Raw genomic sequence first — 21,260 nt, 5'->3', positions numbered from 1 at the left:
CTGTAATGCTGGGCAGTGACATTCTGAATGGTGATGATGATTTTTATGTGGATTTGTTTGCTTGTCTGTGACATACATTTAATTAAGGATGTGTTTTACTTTGTTCTTTGGTGCTGGCTTTCAAATTTAATAGCTTGTCTTTGTAATAAAGTAAAGACAGTTGGACATTATCTTGTAGAATGGAAGATGCACATTACCTTCAACACAATTCCACTACTGGTTGTGTGAGAAATTCTTGGAAGTGTGCATTAGGAGATATATTCAGGAATACTTCATAAAAACAGTTTTTAACACTGAAAACCTGTAAATAGATCAGTAGGAGATAGGATGAATAAGTTATAGTATATTTATACATTGCAATGTTATATAGCAGTGCAAATGAGTGACCTAAAGCCACCTGTGTACACATGGCTTATCTTAGAAACATAATATTTAGTGAAAAAATGTTTCTTCACTGAAAAATGTGTGATAATATTTTAAATGAGAAACCTCAAAACAATTTAAAAACTAACCAATATGTTGTTTAATCATACATAAATATAGAGGAAAACATTAAGGAAAAGTAAGGGTATGATTAAGAGAAAATTTGGGATAATGATTGTCTATGTGTGAGGTGGAGCAAAAGGTTAGAATTATGGAGGAATACACCAGGAGCTTGAAGTTATTGGTAATGTCCTACTTCTTAGGTTCAGAGGTAAGTTTATTATGTTCATATTATTTTCATGCTTTATAACATATCTGTATCTAATATATGTATGCTTTATAGCATATCTATAATATATTCTTTTGCATGTATCAGGTACTTCTTAATACAAAGTTAAAAACTTTTATACCTAAATTTGGTATAAAAATACCTTTTTAAAACAAAAATGAAATTTACAGGAAAAAACTCAGCATTTCTATAATGGAAATAACCGCTAGTATTTTTAATCTAGTGTTCTCTCAAGACTTCTCTCTTTATTGCCTCATACTACCATCTCATGCCCCAAACTCTAGTATTGGTTTTTACCTCATAATCCTAAGACTAATTTAGTGAATGCTGAGTGTTAGGGATAGTATAATAAAGTTTTTAATAACCATTTTCTTAAGGGTTAAATAAAACAGGCCTGGTATGGTGGCTTATGCCTGTAATTCCAGCACATGGGGAGGCCGAGGAGGGTGGATCATGAGATCAGGAGTTCGAGACCAGCCTGACCAACATGGTAAAACCCTGTCTGTACTGAAAATACAAAAATTTAGCCAGTTGTGGTGGCTCACGCCTGTAATCCTAGCTACTCAGGAGGCTGAGGCAGGAGAATTGCTTGAACCCAGGAGGTGGAGGCTGCAGTGAGCCAAGATGGAGCCACTGCAGTCCAGCCTGGGCAACAGAGCGAGCAAAATAAAAGATAAAATAAAACAATCTTTTACTCTGTCTTTTCCTCTCATTGTATCAAGTCATTTAACAAGTTCATTCTATTTTTATTAATATATTTTATTTATTTATTTATTTATTTATTTATTTAGATGGAGTTTTGCTCTTGTTGCCCAGGCTGGAGTGCAGCGGAGCAATTTCGACTCACTGCAACCTCCACCTCCTGGGTTCAAGTGATTCTCCTGCCTCAGCCTCCCAAGTAGCTGGGATTACAGGCATGGGGTACCATGTTTTGCTAATTTTGTATTTTTAGTAGACACGGGGTTTCACCGTGTTGGTCAGACTGGTCACAAACTCCTGACCTCAAGTGAGCCACCTGCCTTGGCCTCCCAAAGTGCTGGGATTACAGGCATGAGCTACCGCACCAGGCCTGTTTTCATTTATTTAATACTTAAGAACATGGTTATTAAAAACTTTATTGCTGGGCGCGGTGGCTCAAGCCTGTAATCCCAGCACTTTGGGAGGCCGAGGCGGGTGGATCACGAGGTCAAGAGATCGAGACCATCCTGGTCAACATGGTGAAACCCCGTCTCTACTAAAAATACTAAAAATTAGCTGGGCATGGTGGCGTGTGCCTGTAATCCCAGCTACTCAGGAGGCTGAGGCAGGAGAATTGCCTGAACCCAGGAGGCGGAGGTTGCGGTGAGCCGAGATCGCACCATTGCACTCCAGCCTGGGCAACAAGAGCAAAACTCCGTCTCAAAACAAAACAAAACAAAAAAACTTTATTATACTGTCCCTAGCCCTCAGCATTCATTATTAAATTAATTTTAGGATTATAGGATTATGAGGTCAAAAATAGGTGTGAGCCACCTTGCTGGGCCTATTTTTATCAATATATTTATCTGTGTCTTTCTTTCTGTTCCCGTAAGGTCTCTATCTTGATTTCAGGACCCACTACACCTGTACTGTTTCTCGACTGACTTTGGTATCTGTATTTTTTTTCTCTCCTTCGTTTTTACTGGTACTGGATTAATCTTCCTAAAACACTGCTTTGATTATTCTATATAGTCCAGAAATCTGTAATGATTACTTATTACAAAATGTTGAGGTATGTATTCTATAGACTGGGTACGAGGCTTCTAAATAATTTGATTTTAATGAAGGGCCCTTCCTCATGGCTCCTTCCGGAGAGGACAGAGACCTCTGCAACTAGCTGCTTTGCTGTGGGGTGTGTTGCCATAGGTGAGAGGTGGGGAAGGAGCAGCCTGTCTGGATACTCTTACTATTCGTGTTGTTGATAGCTTTAAGACTTCCTTTAGCTTTAAGTTCATGACTTTTTTTGTACTTGCGCTACCTTCAGAGCAACAGCAACTCCTGTATTTTGCAATGATTTGTACAAGATTATTTTTTATTATTTTTTTGAAGTTAAAATAAGATCCTGTCTGTCTTTCTGGTATTCTTCTTAGTTTCTGGCCTACCCTAGCTTTCTAGTCTTATGTTAGAATCATTATCGGTGGAATCATTATTTCAGTGTGTCATTAGACGAGGTTCTTTGGGTGCCAGTAACAGAAACCCATACAAGATTGCTTATCCAAGTGAGAGTTTATATTAAAAAGCTATAATTATCTCATAGAAGTAATAAGCAGGAATTATAGTTAATTTTTATAGGGAACTGAAAATCTGGAACTAGAGGTTGGGTATCTAAATTTCTGTGGATTTAGGGAGGGAAGGGAAGACAGAATGTATGTTTAGTGTACCTTCTTGATTCAGTCTGATTCCATTTTTAGAGTCACTTTGTTCAATAGATTGTTTTACAGATAGAGAATTTAGAAATAGGTATTTCTCTTGTGAATATTCAGTCTGCATTTACACGTATAGGCCAGCAATGAAAAGTGTAAGAGTGATGAATCTTTGATAAGTCATGATATCAGTCAAAAGATTTCAAAGGAGTTATTTGAAACTCTTGTATTCTCTTGAAAGTGTTATTAAGAAATGTGGACCAAGTATCATAATTTTGAAGCTTATAGATAAAATAAGTTTTATAAAATTAGAATTAATTTATTATATTAATACTAATATGCATGTATGCCAAGAAAAAAGGGCATAGCAGAACAAAGGCAAAGAAGAAGGAAATTTAATATAGATAATTTCTCTCATTTAAGCTCAGAGTTTTTATATTATAATTTCTTAGAAGTGGTACATTGGTACCTGTTATTCTTGAATGGTTCCAGTGACAGTCTCGTTTTGGAAAATGAATGATTTATTTTATTGGGAAAACTTAAATCATCATACATTGTCAAGTTTCGGTAAGGGTGTTTGGAACCCAGAGGTATTATAAGCTGATGGGTGTGTAAATTGATAGAGTGATTGGAGAACAGTTGGGCAGTATCCAGTATCCAGTAAAATGGAAAATATATCAATACTTATAACCCATCAGTTTTACTTTTGTATAGACCTTAGATCGCTTCTCGGCCTTTTGGCTAAGATCAAGTGTACAGACCTTAGAACAGTGGTTCTCAACAGGGGCAATTTTACCCCTCAGGGGACATTTGGCAATGCCTGGAGATATTTTTTTGTTGTCACACCTGGGGAGTTATATTGGCTTCTAGTGGGTAAAGGCCAGGGATGCTATTAAATATTCTGCAATTTATAGGACAGACCCCCATAATAAGGAATTATCTTGCCCAACATAACAAGAGTTCTGAGGTTGAGAAACTTTTTTTAGAGAAACTCTTACTTGTGAACAGAGAAACTTGTTCAGAAAGGATATGTGTTCAAGCATTGAAATTGTGAAAAGTTAGAAATAATTTAAATGTTCGTCAGCAGGGGAATGGAGTAATAAAATGTGCTATGTATATGTGGTTTGCTACTTGATAAAAGCATAGTTAAAAGGAACGAAGTAGGTCAACAGATACAGCAATAGGTCTCAGAAATTTAAAGAATTAAAAGAATTAATTACTTTTGAGTATGAGGTCATTTATGAAAACTGAAAAAATAAGTGAAACACAACTCTGTTATTTAAATATGTAAATGAAAATGTGGAAAATGAATTAGGAGGCCACATACCAATTTCATGATAGTGGTTGCTAGTAAGGAGGTGAGGAAGGGGATTGCTACTGGGGGTGGTGAACAGTGGGTGTCAACTTTATCTCTAGTTATTCTTTTATATGTACTTAAAGTGAACCAAATATGGTGTCATATTTATATGAATTTGAATGCATAATGTGAATGTCATTTTTTATAAATTATAGTTGGTAAGAATATAGATATTTGTAATAATACCCTTTTTATAGTTTAACATTTCTCAACAACCAAAAAACACTCATTGATGAATTTTTTGTGGTACTTGGTACAGCATGTTGCATGTTTTTGTTTGTTTTTAATTCTTCCTGTCCAGGAAGTTAACTGGGCTTCCTCTGGAGAAAAGAATATATTTTTGTATATTCATTGTTTATTTAGTTTATGTGTATAACTGCGAAGAAGCTATTTTGACTGGCATTAACCATTAAATTTGTGCTTAATTCACAAAGGAGAAAACCATGGTAAAGAACCCCCAATAACTATTTCTTTTGTTTGACCTGATCTTTGTGTATTAGAATATATGGGAATAACTGGGCTTCCAGCAGAAACATGACAGATTTCCTCTATTTTGACATTTTGTTGCATTGATTTTGTTGATGTTGTAAAGGTATCTGATTAGTGTAGTTAAGTAATCCTTTAAGTAATTAGGAAATTAAATATAGGGATCGAAGTGATTCTAAGAACTTGACTAATAAAATGTACTTAAAAATTTTGTTAAGTAACGTTTTTTGAATAAGCTACACTTAACTGAAAATTTTATAACTGTTATTGGAGAAAATGGATATACTATCATAGTGAAAGTTTTTTTTTTTCCCCAGAACACAAGGATCAGTTTTTATATGAGATAAAGTAAAAAGAAGTGGGAATAGTGCATGACCTGTAATTTTTTTCTTAAAGTGTTATAAAAATAAGTATCTCAAAGGTAGTATAATTAAAAGTTATAATTATTCATATCTTTGAATTTAAATTATCTCAAATTAAATAACTTAGATGAAAATTACATTTATAATTATATAGAAGTTTATAATTTTGAAGCAAAAAGCATTTACCGAAATTGTCCCAAAGTTTAGGAAGCCCACTAATTTAAATTTGAAAATTTAAAATAATCTTTTGTTAATGATTTTTATTTACCGTTGTAGAGAATTTAAATGCAAAAATAATAACGGGTATCTCTTTACATGTAAATGTTAGTCCAAAAGATGACTGAAAAATTATTATTATTATTATTTTTTTAAGACAGGTCTTCTTTAAAATTTTAGATTAGATCTAATTTTTTTGTTAAAGGATTTTTATACAAATTATAAGACTGGCTTAATTATAAAATTCATAAAGATAATTTAAATTCAGAATATTTAATTTAATATAATTTAAACTCAAATATATAATTACGCATAGTTATGACTTCTAACTATGTAAGTCATATAACCTTTTAAGATAATTTTTATAATTAGGTGAAAACAAGGCATGCATTATCTTCTGTTGATTTTCTTGCTAATATTTGCAGTTTGATACTAGAGTTAATCCTTAATTGTCAAAAAAGAGTTGTCTATAACATGGTTGTCAATTATACTTCTATGTTACAGGATATGATAACACTGTAAGGATCAAGCATTCAAGAAATAAATGTTTCTTAAAAAGTAAAACATCTCACTTGTGGAATGTGTTTGTGTGTGTGTGTGTGTGTGTGTGTGTGTGAAAGTAAAGTTGAATCTGAGAGACAATCACTGATTAAACCTAGGAATTTATTAGATTAGCTTTCCTTCAAATATAAAATATGTGCTTTTTCACAAAGGCACACAGTTCTGGTTTGAACAGAAGGGGTGAGAACCTCTAGTTAATTCTTTTCAGAGCTGGATATGTGAAGAAGTACAAATATCAATGTGGTACATTCTTTCTAAGTATGAATTTTAGTGAGATATTATGGGGTCAAAAAGGAATTAGCACAGTTATTTTAAAATAATATATTTAATGTAGCAGAAAATTGATCACTGTAGCACTTTTGGGTTCTATTCCCAGACTCTCATATATATGAGGTTAGTGTCTTTTGCCACATTTATTTAGGGATGTTTCGGTGAGAAATCTTGTGATTCCCTGTTTTATGATCTTAATCTTAAAACTATCAGGGATTTCATTTATTAGAATCTCTCAGTAGTAAGCTCACATCCTCTTTTGACAGACGTAGAGTTCAACTACTAGTCTTTGAAATTTTAAGCCACCCCCTGAAATTTTAAGCCATTTACAAATCATATGATAAAGAATTTTGGTTTTGTGCCTTGATTTTATTGAAAAGAAAATTTGCAGTTTGCTTTTACTTAAAAATCTTTTAAAGTATATTAATGTTTAATTTATCTTAAATTTGTGTACTTATTTATGTTTCAGGTAGGGATCAGGAAGTACAAGTGAAATGTTCAGTTTTGGGAACATTTTCTATATATGGATGTGTCTCATATAGGTAGGGATTTTTTTTTTTTAAAGCCGTTTTTTTTCTTCACAGAAGAGATTTGAAGCAGCTAAGAAACATATGTACAAATGTAATTATAATTAAATAAAAACTCAGAAGGCACTATGGAATATTTTTCTTTTTCTTTATATCAGAATGGATTGATAGTTTTATTTTTCATTTTTTAAAAAAATTTACTTTAAGTTCTGGGGTACATGTGCAGATCGTGCAGGATTGTTACATAGGTATACACATACCATGGTGGTTTGCTAGCTCTATCCCCCCATCACCTACATTAGGTATTTCTCCTAATGTTATCCCTCTCCATTCTCCCCACCCCTGCTATCCCTCCCCTAACTCCTACCCCTAACAGACCCCAGTATGTGATGTTCCCCTCCCTGTATCCGTGTGTTCTCATTGTTCAGCACCCACTTATGAGTGAGAACGTGGTGTTTGGTTTTCTGTTCTGGTGTCAGTTTGCTGAGAATGATGGTTTCCAGATTCATCCATGTCCCTGCAAAGGAGATGATCTTATTCCTTTTTATGGCTGCATAGTATTCCGTGGTTTATATGTGCCACATTTTCTTTATACAGTCTATTTTTGATGGGCATTTGGGTTGGTTCCAAGTCTTTACTATTATAAACAGTGCTGCAATGAACATACATGTATGTGTGTCTTTATAATAGATTGATTTATAATCCTTTGGATATATACCCAGTAATGGGATTGCTGGCTCAAATGGTATTTCTATTTCTAGATCTTTGAGGAATCACCACACTGTCTTCCACAATGGTTGAACTAATTTATGCTCCCACCAACAGTGTAAAAGTGTCCTTATATCTCCACTTCCTCTCCGTCATCTGTTGTCTCCAGATTTTTTAATGATCGCCGTTCTAACTGGTGTAAGATGGTATCTCAGTGTGGTTTTGATTTGCATTTCTCTAATAACCAGTGATGAGCATTTTTTCATATGCGTGTTGGCCTAATAAATGTCTTCTTTTGAAAAGCGTTCGTATCTTTTGCCCACTTTTTGTTGGGGTTGATAGTTAAACTTGATGTGGGCAAAGTTTGAAATTATAATGCCACATATTCTCTTAGCTTGAACATTGTGTCTGGCTGAAAGAAGGTATTTTCTTTTTTTAACTTGATAAATTTTCAGCTTAAATCCAACTTTTTCCTACACCACTCAGTAAAGATGTTTGATGTTTTGTATCTGCTGAGGCATTAACTTTGAATCAATGTAGTTATGGACTAGTTTGAAGAAGTTTTCTTGTTTAAAGGCCTTACCACTGAGTTTTTCAGAATGGCTTATACTTTAAATTCTTCATGATTAAGTATGGATGACAATTTTTGCTGCACTCAGCCTTTACTTATTTATACCTAATGGAAGTTTTAATCACTCAGCCTGGCCTTTTTTCTCTATTAATTCTTTTATATATTCTTGGAGGTAGTACTATACAAGTCTTATTAAGGTTCAGTAAGCAATTAAATTTTAAAAATAATCTTGCTAAATTGTTCATATTTGATGACACTGAATCAGGTAAGTTAATGCATCATTTCATTTAGTTTATCCACTATGTATGCCTAATGATTGTCCTTTCAATTTCATTTGGTGGGGAATACTGCTATGAAGCAGTTGTTGATTAGATTTTGGACATCTTTTTCTCTTTACATTGTTATATTCAATTTATGTATCTTTTTCTGTGTATTATTTGATGCTGTTCACTATGTTCTTTCACATTCTAAGCTTTTATCCATTATTATGTCAGTTCTATAAAGCCAGGATTCCATGGGGTTTTTGTGATACTTCAATTAGATATGTGTCAAATATTTGAAAACAACCATTTATATAACTATTAGTTATGATTAGTTAGGAGGTGTAATGCCATAATTTCATAATTTTACTAAGTTTGAATTTACGTTTGATTTCTTTTGGAAGTCTTAGCAGGGTCTTTTACATGAACTGCATTTAAAAGTAAAAGAGTCTGTTGTGCTTGGAAGATTTGATGGGCAGAGTATGCCAAAGTATTATATAGCTCACCTCACATTGAAGAGGACAGTTAATGGAAATTGGAATCCTGTTCATTTTTATATAATTGAAAATATATTCAGCCTCTGCTAATGGAAGACTGTCATTTTTTTTATTTCATAAAGTTATACATTAAAAAATCACCCTAATTTAATAACTCTAAATACAGTTTTGGCAGTAGGGACAGGATATTTCTACTGAGAGAGGGAATCTGTAGCTCTTAAAATTTGGTCTGAAAGAACTCTTTTTAATAAGTTCTCTTGTCCTTATTTTGTTTATTTATAGTACATCTAGCCCTCATTCTTAGTTTAAAAAAAACAAACAAAAAAATGCAGTTCTGGTTGGGGATTGTATTGTAGTAATTTTGGTGGATTTAGCCTTTAAACTGATAAGAAATTCCTCCTAGGTATACCTGCATCTTTACTATCGGTGTTTTTTTGTTTTTGTTTTTGTTTTTGTTTTTTTTTTCCAACTCAGACCTTCCATCTGTGTCTTCATTTAGACTAGTAAAATTTCAACCATGATTTATTTGGATACTATCCATATCCAAATATCTCTCTTTAAAAAAAAAAAAAAAAAGTCTTTTTCTGTCACCCAGGTTGGAGTGCAGTGGCGTGATGTTGACTTACTGCAACCTCTGCTTCCTGGGCTCAAGTGATCCTCCCAGCTCAGCCTCCCGAGTAGCTGGGACTACCCAGTTACTTTTTTCCCACCCAGTTAATTTTTGTATTTTTTTGTAGAGGTAGGGTCTTTCCATGCTGCTCAGGCTGGTCTCGATCTCCTGGGCACAAGCAGTCTGCCTGCCTTGCTCTCCCAAAGTGCTGGGATTGCAAGTGTGAGCTACCGCACTTGGCCTATGTTTGTTTATATCCTTTTATAATCCTGATCGACTGTGTTTTAGACCACTGCTACTCAAAGTGTGATCTTCAGACCAGTGCTGATCTGGAAACTGATTTTACTGGACTGTGATGAATTAAAGACAAATTCAGAGTAAGCATTTAGAAACTTTTATATCAAATTGTTACCTAATAAGGGTATGATTTTTTAAAAAAATTAATTTTCATTGCATTTTACAGAAGTTTTTCTCTCCAATAGATTGGCAATTTAAAAATGGTCTCCTGTATCACAAATAGATTTAAAAGTATTTTGTTTAGACCTCTCTTACTCTATTCTTTGTGACCCTTAACTGCTGTTACACATTTTTTTTGTACGTCTCTGAACTGAATTTTAGATGGATTTTCAATCTTGCACCTTTACACTGAATTAAAAATTCTTAATACCAGCACTTTGGGAGGCTGAGGCAGGCAGATCACCTGAGGTTAGGAGTTCGGGACTAGCCTGGCTAACATACCAAAACCCTGTCTCTACTAAAAAATATAAAAATTAGGTGGGCATGGTGGCAGACACCTGTAATCCCAGCTTCTTGGGAGGCTGAGGCAGGAGATTGAACTCAGGAGGTGGAGGCTACAATGAGCCGAGATTGCTCCACTGCTCTCCAGCCTGGGCGACAGAACGAGGCCTTATCTCAAAAAAAAAAAAAAAAAAAAAAAAAAAATTACTTAGGTTTTTTTATTTCTTGAAGTTTTATGTCTTATATAGATATTATTGCCTGAAGCAGTATTATGATCTTTCCAGTAGTGGAAGAATCTGTTTGCTGATTTTGCTGTGTCTTTTTTTTTGTGATGGCTCTCTTTTATTGTGTGTGGTATCCTTGAATTTGTTTTTTGTTTTTTGTTTTTTTGACTTGAGTAGTGCATTTCGGAAAGGTGTTGGATTCTTTGAGGCCTTTGTTGAAGTCATTTTCTTTCACACAGGATTTGCCTGTGCTTTCTCCAGTTGCCTGGCTAGAGATTAAGAATGCTTTAAATAATGGGATTTATGGGATCTCATGAAATTTATTGGATCATGCAAGTAGTGTGAATTTAGTTTGAGAACCTTGTGAAGGCCACTTTGTGGTTACAGTTGGAGGAGAATTGATAAAACATTTTAGAAATGACAACAGTTTAGAGATGGAATACAGTTTAATAGTTGCCAGGAATTAGGAATGGTGGGAGTGCCAGGGATCAGGGGGTCGGTGTGACTATAAAGGTGTTACAGGAAGATCTTTGTGGTGCCTCTTTGCTGTTAACATGAAGATGTACCCCTTGAGAGCACCAACTTTATAAAAGTGTTTTCTTGTGATAGACTCCTTAAAGTCTCATTTCCTAAGCCTTGAGCAGCCATCAAAATGTAAGCTCAGTTTTACCAACGTTTAGCTTATACTCTCAGGATGAGAGCTGGTTTCTCTGTTTGCTTACTCTTTCCTAAGGTTTCTCCCTTCACTAATTTATAGCTTATATGTATACTGTACTTTCTTGCTAACTAAACACTTAAACAGATTTCTTTTCCTCTAAGTTTTAATGTTAGATAGGAATATCAAGAGTATCAAGATATCTAGCTTTACATACTACTGGAAAGCAATGTCCCTATCAGTCCGCAATTTAGTCTTATAAAGCAGTGGTCCCCAACCTTTTTGGCACCAGGGACCAGTTACGTGGAATATAATTTTTCCATGGGTAAGGGCGGGGCTGTGATTTCCAGTTCAAACTGTTGCACCTTAGATCACCAGGCATTAGATTCTCATAAGGATCATTCAGCCTAGATCCCTCACATGTACAGTTCACAATAGAGTTAGCAGTCCTATGAGAATCTAATGCCACTGCTGACCTGACAGGAGGCAGAGCTCAGGTGGTAATGTGAGCAGTGGGGAGCAGCTGTAAATACAGATGAAGCCTTGCTTGTTTGCCTGTGGCCTCAGAGTTTGGAGACCCCTGTTATAAAATATGGCTATTTTATGCCTCAGTTCTCTTATATTCTTGTTATTATAATAGTTATTTTTCCTTATTTCTTTGGTTTATCATCAATCTTGTATAGGCTATCACAATCTACTCTTCTTTATGTTTTTCAGTCTTGTTTCCCACCGTTCTTTTGTTAGCCATATTATGACTTATTAAAGACATCATGTATTATGGCAACAGCTCTTTTATTCGTATCCTTTTGTTTAAATGCTATCTGTTCTTTTAGGCTTGTACTGGTATTTCTAGCACTGTTGACATTTTAGGCTGAATAATTGATTTTTTTGGGGAGGGGTCTTATCCTATTTATTGTATATTTAGGTATGTTTAGGGATGGTATGTTTAGGTATGTTTCTGCATTTTTGGCCACTACTCACCAGATGCAACTAATATTTCCGTTTGGGACAACCTAAAGTTTTTCCAGACATGGCCAAATGTCCCTTGGGGGCAGTATCTTCTATAGTTGACAACTACTATTATATTCCTATTATGATTTTGGCCTGAGACAGAGCCCTTTCTGATTATCCCTGCCTGATGTGACTTTTTACCTGCTGGATTTTCTGTGGTATACACAGTCTGGATTGCACATTTATCTTTTATTACAGTTTCTTGTGAATTCCTTTCTTTTTTCTTCCTCGCTCCCTCCTTCCCTCTATCGATCCCTCCTTCCTTCCTTTTGTCTTTCTCTTTTTCCCTCATTCCTTTTCTTTGTCTTTTTGTTTTTTTTTTTTTTTTGAGACAGGATCTCACTCTGTCACTCAGGCAGGGCTCACTGCAGCCTCAACCTTCCCGGCTCAAGCGATCCTCCAACCTAAGCCTCCTGGGTAGCTGGGGCTGCAGGCACACACTACCATGCCTAGCTAATTTTTTGTATTTTTAGAATAGACTAGGTTTTACCATGTTGCCCACTGGTCTTATACCAGACTCAAGCAATCTGCCTATCTTGGCCTCCCAAAGTGCTGGGATTAGAGTTGTGAGCCATTGTGCCCAGGCTTTGTTGTGAATTTCTAACAGGCTTTCTTTCTAGAGGACTGGGGCTATCTATTTCACTTTTTTTGTTTGCTATTTTGGCCAACTCCATGCACTTGTTAGTAGCTTTGAATATATTTTCCTTTTCTTCTACTTCTTGTATGGTGATAATGGGGGGTTTTGGAAAGCAAATCACTCTAGAAAATATGGAAAACTTTGAAGCATTCTAAATTATGAGACTTAATAATTATGGACTTTCAGACAATAGAATTAATGCCAATATAACAATTGTGTATATACCCAGTAAAAACTCTGGAAAATTCAGGACAATTCAAGATAGTTTTAAAAATATAAGAAAGATGTAAGTTCTGTTAGATGTATTTGTTATACAAGTAACCAGAAAAATGTACAGTAGGGTAGAACTTTTAAAAATAGACTGAGAAATACAGAAAGTGGAAGGATTTGTAGAGGCATGAAGGACGAATGATTAGTTCCACAGAGTGAGATGAGCAAAGTAATCAATATGTCGGGGTAAATTGTTAGGAATGATGGATGTAGCATCTGGTTAGGAATGACTTGTGCAAAGCTGACAGACGTGATATGTGAATGCTAGTAAGTTGAATACAAGTTGGGCACAGAGACGTTGGCTTCTTACTACTGCCTAAAGAGAAACATCTATATTTTGCCCCAGTTGGTAAAGATACAACTCAGGCATAGATGCCCCATGCCGTTTTTTAAATCAGTGAATTATAGGTAATAAAATAAATTGAAGCCTGAGATCTAACCACTTTTCTAAGGTTGCTGCTGCTTCATCTGTGCCAAAGTTTTTGTGAAAAATAAGCATAGTATATATTCATTGTAGAAAAACTAGAAATTAATGAAATATATGGATAAAGTAAAATTTAGTTACAATTCCCTAAAGCAGAGCAAATTCACTAGTATCATTTTAGTTGATTTTATTTTCTTAAGTTTTATATAGTCTCAGTCTCTCTAGATATAGCTATACGATGGGCGTATATGTGTGTATAGATATGTATTAGTATATGTATTTGTATATATGTATTTATATGAAATGGGTTATTGTAGGTGAAATATTTTATGTTGTATTTTTTAATTCTGTGAACAATTCTCCGTATCAGTAAAATTCTTAAAAGTGATATTTAGTGAATACATCAAATTCTATTCTTAGATTATCCCTAAATTTATCTAATCATTCTCCTATTGTTAAATTATTGTTTTCCCTTGTTTCCATTACTATAAATATAATTTGCAGTGAATTTCTTTAGCAAAAATCTTTTAGTATCTCTTTTATTTTCTTTGAGGAGTTGTACCTTTTACTGCAGTCTGCCTCTTTTAATTCAACTCACAGAATTTATTCTGTCTGTTTTCCTCAGTTACAAAAGATTCTCAGTTTTATATTGGAGTGTATTGACAATGTTACAGACTATATTGCCTAGCCTTCCAAGTGGTTAAGTGCGACCAAAGGGCTAAGTTTGGTTTATGAGATATAAGGTGGAATATTATGTGAGAGAAGGGAATAGAAAGGACTTTTCTTCTCCTTTCAGATATCTTCTTGATGCCTGCAATGTAGGTATATTAGCTGGAATTCTCATAGCCTTCTTGGAACATGAAGTGACTTTGAATAGAAATAGTATATGGTAGAGCAAAAAGGTGGAAGGCAGTTGGGCCCTCTCTAGTTGGAGCTGCCACATCAGCCTGTGAGTTTCTACTTTTGGACATTTACATGGGAGAAAGAAATTTGTCTCCTCCCTCTTTTTTTCCCCTCTCTTTGTTATTATTTGATTATTATTTTTATTGATTTGGCAGAGATGTGACCTAATTCTAGTTGATAAAGGATACCATTATTTAAAGCCTCTGTGTGATAATGTAGCAGGTCAAATATAAGGAGACACGTATTTTTGTCATGGCAGAATCTAGAGCTGTATTGAAAACTGAATTCAGTATTCAGACTGGAGAAAGATTAATTGATGTTGAAAGGAAAAACACTTAAAATGATACAGAAAATACATTTCTGGAACTATTTGATAATATATTGCTGAATTTTGTTCTCAAATGCTGTTAATATTTATAACAAATATTTCAGAAAATACTTGATAGCTTTTAGGCAAAAAATAAAACATTGAGGACTATATGTTGTATCAGAATCCCATCCCTATGAATTTTTAATATTTTAAAATATTATAGCTAGTTGTTTTGATGAGGTCAGTTCATAAATGTAGCTTTTGTTTTGTTTTGAGACAGGGATTTGTGTAGTTTGTCAGGCTGGAGTGCAGTGACGTGATCATGGCTCACTGCAGCCTTGATCTTCCTGGACTGAAGTCATCCTCCTACCTTAGCCTCATGAGTAGCTGGGACCACAGGCACATGCTACCATACCAGGCTAATTAAAAACTTTTTTTTTTTTTTTGTATAGATGGGATCTCTCTATGTTGCCCAGGCTGGTCTTGAACTCATGGGCTCAAGTGATCCTCCTTCCTTATTCTCTGAAAGTGTTGGGATTACAGGGGTGAACCACCATGTCTGGCTAAATTTAGCTTTTAATGCTCTCATATTACCTTGTTGAAAACATTTTGATATATGAATTTTTGAAAAAACATTTTTTGACTAGACTTACTGTTTAATATCCATTCTAAGAAAGTTAATTATAACTTGAGTCAAATAAGTGAAGAATACACATTTGAAAAAAATTAGTAAGATATTTGTTGAGCAGTTTTAGGTTTATAGAAAAATAGAGCAGAAAGTACAGAGAATTCTTATATAACAGTCTCCCAAGGATACCCATTTTTATATAGGATATTTCACTATACATATTATACACAGAAAAAGGACTCTACATCTGTTAACTAAATATGTATTATTTTGTAATAGGAAAACCATGCATGTTACTTTAATTCAGGGTTTCCTACCCTCATCACTACTAACATTTTAGGCTAGATAATTCCTTGTTGTAGGAGCCATCCTGTACATTGTAGGATGTTTAGCAGCATCCCTGACCTGTACCCACTAGATGTCAGTAATTCTCCCTAGTCATGACATGAAAAATGCCTCCACGCGTTGCCAAATGTCCCTTGAGAAACCAAATCACCCTTGGTTGAGAACCATTGCTTTAACAATATAGGTGTTTTAGAATTTTCTGTATTTTTCAGGTTTGGCCTAAATTTAAGGGCTCTATAGTTCGGTGAATCTTCACACTGAGGATCATATAGGCAAATTTTGGATCTTTCTGTCTACTTGGGCACTGTGGGCAGTATATATATAATTTTACTGGGCTTCAGTTTCCTTCACTGCAAAATAGGTAAAATGTTACCTAACTTGAAATATTGCTGTGAAAATGCACTAAATTATATAAAATACTTTGATTAATTAGTAAATTAATAGATTAATTTCCTTCTCTTCAAATTTAGTATATTGTTTTAATTTAGTCCCTGCAGTGTGTCAAAAACCTATCACAGTGTTATTATTTCTATGAGAAAGGCTGTCATAATTTGGGATATACTGTTTATGGATATAAAGAATGCTGTACTGGCCGGGCGCGGTGGCTCAAGCCTGTAATCCCAGCACTTTGGGAGGCCGAGGCGGGTGGATCATGAGGTCGAGAGATCGAGATCATCCTGGTCAACATGGTGAAACCCCGTCTCTACTAAAAATACAAAACATTAGCTGGGCGTGGTGGCGCATGCCTGTAATCCCAGCTACTCAGGAGGCTGAGGCAGGAGAATTGCCTGAGCCTGGGAGGCGGAGGTTGCGGTGAGCCGAGATCGCGCCATTGCACTCCAGCCTGGGTAACAAGAGCGAAACTCGGTCTCAAAAAAAAAAAAGAATGCTGTACTATGGGTAGATAAAAACTTTTTTAAATGAAGGCTGATTCATGAGGTCAGTTATGTTTTGATCCTTTGTGGTACCCTAATTAGATTGTAACTACATTCAGATTGTAACTGCATTCAGATTGTAGCAGTTAAGTGATCTCATTGTGTTCTTTGAAGGACTTTGAGCTTCCCAGATTGAAGACAGCATTAAATGTCAGCCAATCATTTTGTCCTTTAAAGTTTTTGTCTTTCACATCTGAAATCCCGCCAATTGTAACAGCTTGTATGTCAGCTCCAATAGAGAAAGTTGGATACGGTCAAGTTGAAGTTAGTCCACTAAAGACTTCTAAAAACTTGACATAGTTTATGACTAGTAATGTCGACTTCCCATTATTTTTAGAATTGTAAAACATTGTCCCTGATGAAAGAAATGCTATCTATAATAATTCAGACTATTCTTACTGTTCTCCTGCAGAAAATTTCTAAAGATTTGGTGAAGATAGGAAAACTGTCAAAAAGGCTGTAGCATTATTATACTGTAGGTATTTCTTTGAAAAAGAAGTGTAAGTTAAGAATATCTTAAGTGTCCAGTTGTTTGGGGGAAAATATTTTAGAGAAAGATATATAAAATATCGAGGAGGTTGTATTATAATCATATTAATAATGTATAAGAACTAATCCTATGCAGTCTTTTAAACATTGTAAATGTGTTCATATGTACTGAGGTGAGGATTTTACCAATAGCATTGAAAAATATTTCTGATTCTAACAAGGATTGATCTAGCTTATGTACATTGTTTTATTTAAAATTATCAAAATCTAGAAAATTATTGCAGCTTTGTAGGTTGTGATATGTTTTGGGTGACTTATTGTTTAGGTTATTTTGCAGAATTATTTATTTGCTGATTTATTTATGTATTTCATTATTTATTTATTTGATTATTTAGTAAATTATTTATCTGATGAATTATTAATACATCTTCATGACATCCTTTAAATTATTTATAACTTAATTTTGAGTTTATTGCTTTTAGACGCTGCATTGTTACTGACTAGTTTTGATTTTTTTCTTTGTGGTTCTTGAAAATTAAAGTATCAGCTCTAAGGCAAAAGTATATTCATTCCAGTGCTCATGGATTTTTAAAAACATTTATGGTAGAGATGAATTTCAGCTTTGTTTAGCTTTAAATTTACCTATTTAGAGTTACCAGTGATAGAATGTTTGTGTGTTATGTGCATACTCATTTTAGAGTCACTTACAAATTAATGATATAGCCTATCATTTGTAAACAGTGATTGAACATGTAAACCTCAGTCTGCATTACCCTTTGTGTCTTTAAAGGACAGATCTACATTTCTTTCTTGCTTTAGAATAAATAAGTCTGGGTTATTTTATTTTAATGGCAAATCTGTTTTACTACTGGAATATTTTTAGAAAGTTCAGAGAAATGAAGTCCAACTTAGATTTGGATTCCTGACAAATTTGACTGCTGTAGTCTTTGTTTTTTTAATCTCTCTTATATATGTATTTGGAAAACATCTGGATTACTATATAAATCTTTCTATATAAATTTCATATATCAGTCATAATGACATATATTATTTAAGGAAATTTTTATATCATTTTAATGTATGAAAATCAAGAGGTTTATAAGTGCAAGTTACAGTTTCTTTGACTTAGCATCATTTCTTCTGATTCTGTTTCATAACGTAGGGCAGTTATTACGGCTCTCTTATTGAATGGGTTTAATGAATAGGTTAAAGTAGTCAGTTGGGTGAGTGCTATGTGTACAACATGGTCTTTATTTTGTGTTTGCTTGCAGTGAATTACTATGTACTTTATAGTTTTCACACTTCAGAGAGAAACTGCATTGTACATTTCAAGTTGAGATGCTGTTGAAATATAGTGAAAATGGCCTCTGTAGACAGGTTTCAGTATAAAATTGTAAATTATGCATACATATATCCAAATTTCTTATTTTGAAATATTGAATATATGAATATTTAATTGGAATGTTGCTTTAGTATCTTCATATGCTTGCCTTAAAGGAAGTGTTTTCCTTTGATTTATATACATGGATTTAGAAATGTGTATATCATACATATCTGTGTCTCTTCTGTTCTGGAAATGAACAACCACAGATAATATCAGGTATGGCATTTTCTTTTTAAATGTGCTTCAGTATGCCAATGTGGTCTTCTTTTGAAAAAAATAAAAAAGCTTCCTTCTCCAATATTGAATAAGATCTGTATTAACTGTCATGATAATCTACCCAGCCCCTATTATTAACATATGTTTGGGGAGTGCTAGCTATGTCATCCAAGTGATCTTTCCTTGGAAGATACACAGATGTGTGCACACACACATGCATGTCACATGAAATTTTCTTATGACATGAAAATAACTTTTTTGTATTTGTTTTTAAAAACATATTAATATAGACTTTTATAATAATAACTAGCATTCCTGATTTCTTATGTGAAGATATAGAGCTCATATCTTTTACAGGAATTATTTGTTGATCTTCACAGTGATATAAGTATTGTTCATTTTTGAGTTGACTCATGTAGTCTGACTCAAGGGCCTTTCTTTGTAGCCCATTATAGTGTTGTATGCATAGATAGTACAATGTAGTATTTAGCCAAAGTTGTTTCGCCTTTTTTTTTTTTTTTTTTGAGAATACTGGTATTTGTCTCTAACCATTTAACTTGCAAAGTATATTCATTTGTATAACATTTAATCATCTTTCTTAAACAGCAGACAAGTACTTGAGCCTCTTGAATTTTCTGATTTAATTCTTCTCATAATACTGTATGGTTGAGCAAAAATTACATACAAAAGAAGAATTTGTGCTTTGAGGAAAATGTGTTTGCCTGGTGGATGTCCAACACTCACATCAGGTCTTTTGACTCTTGAGTCCAAGTCCATTTTCAGAGCTCTGTTAGGTAAAACTTAATTTCCTAAAAAAAAAGTAATAATGTTCTTATCAGGGTCGTACATATACATATTGTTAAAGAATGATTAAGTGCTTGATGCCTGAGCTTTTATAGAAATGACCGCAAACACCATTAAGGCCAAATATAGTCTTTAATACACAGTTAAGCATTTTAACATGTCCATAGACAGGACAAGAAAGTAATCGATTTTAATTTTAAACTCTTAGATGTATTTATTTATATTATTCTGGGGAGACTTAAAAAGTAAGGAAAGATGTTGTGAATTAGTATAAGACTAAGGAAAAGATCTTTCCAACCTGTTTTCTACCTGAAGACAGAGGGAAGCCTCCATCCTGGGTGTTAAATATACAAAGCACATCAGAGAACAGATGAATTAGATGGCAACGGAGGTTGGGTGATGTTGGTATGAGTGCCATAAGTAACTGCATCTATGTGACTGGTAGGGTTCTGTATGAATCACTAAAAGTTTTTAAGGTAGAAAGATTTTTCAAGTAAATGTTAAAGCATAAAATCCTAGGAATATGATTTATTAATAGGAAATATTTTAATAACTAGATTAATGACATAATTTATCTTAAAATTCAAGATAGTTTTGAGAATGAAAGGGTATACTGTAATATGTAAGGACAACATGTATGAACAAGGGCCTTCCTGGTCACTTGGGGACCTGTGGTAGTACCTCAACTTGTATTGAGTAATTTCTAATAGTCTTGTATAGTGTTATGTTTCACAGGAGTCTTAATTAATGTGTAATGTCTTTAAAAATGTTTTCTTTTGTGATTAAGTTCTCTTGTGGCCAGTATTTATGTTAGCCAACATAAGCATTTTGTAATTGACTTTAGTAAAGGATAACGCTGATGTTTTATGACTTTTGGAAACTATTTTCAAGATGGCAGTAAAAGATTATTACTTTTAGGAGCAGAAAGATAAGTATGGCAAAGTTGGTCATACTGTATTGGATAGTTATAAAGTCTTTCTTCATATTAAACATTAGAAGTTTTTTCAAAAATTATTTTTTATTTTAGTTATTTTATTTTTCTAGAGGTGGTGGGGTCTTGAACTCCTGGGCTCAAGTGATCCTCCTGTCTTGGCCTCGCAAAGTGCTGGGATTACAGAAGTGAGCTACCATGCCTGGGGTCTTTTAAAGAAATTTTTTTGCTTCCTTTGCCTTGTAAATCTTCTGATTCAGTGGTTCCCAGCCTTTTTGGCACCAGGGATTGGCTTCATGGAAGACAGTTTTTACATGGATGGCTGGTGAGGGGCTGCGGTGAGGATGGTTTTGGGAAGAAACGGTTCCACCTCAGGTCATCAGGCATTAGTTAGATTCTCATAAGGAGTGGGCACAGTAGAACCCTTGCATGCGCAGTTCATGATAGGGTTTGAGCTCCTATGGGAATCTAATGCTACTGCTGATCTGACAGGAGGCAGAGCAAAGGTAGTAATCCATGAGGAGTGGCTGTAAATACAGAGGAACATTTGCTGGCTGCTCTGCAACTCACTTCTTGCTGTGTAGCCTGGCTCCTAACAGGCCACCTACCTGTTCCAGTCCATGGCTTGAGGTTGGAGACCCCTGTTCTGATTTATAGTATGTTTGACATTGTCATGAAATCTAATCCTGTTATACCTTTAGAATTTATAATTTCGTGTTGGATAATCCAGTGGTCTTTTCTTTCTTTAAAAGCATGTTACATGTCACATATGGATAAAGTTGGCAGTTTTGCCAAAACTTAACTGAAAACAACTATTTTTCCTTGGTGAAATTCTGCA

The 21,260-nt window shown here is 34.3% G+C and overlaps 1 protein-coding gene across 12 annotated transcripts in view; it reads left to right on the top strand.

Annotated features, from left to right (window-relative positions):
* The window catches only part of TBC1D5 (TBC1 domain family member 5), a 584,223-nt gene that overhangs the window by 28,997 nt on the left and 533,966 nt on the right, over positions 1 to 21,260 (top strand). The window lies entirely within an intron of this gene.

Source organism: Saimiri boliviensis, chromosome 9 (genome assembly GCF_048565385.1).
Source record: "Saimiri boliviensis isolate mSaiBol1 chromosome 9, mSaiBol1.pri, whole genome shotgun sequence".
Lineage (NCBI taxonomy): Eukaryota > Metazoa > Chordata > Mammalia > Primates > Cebidae > Saimiri > Saimiri boliviensis.
The sequence above is the reverse complement of the archived record's forward strand: the minus strand, read 5'-3'. Positions and strand labels throughout refer to the sequence as shown.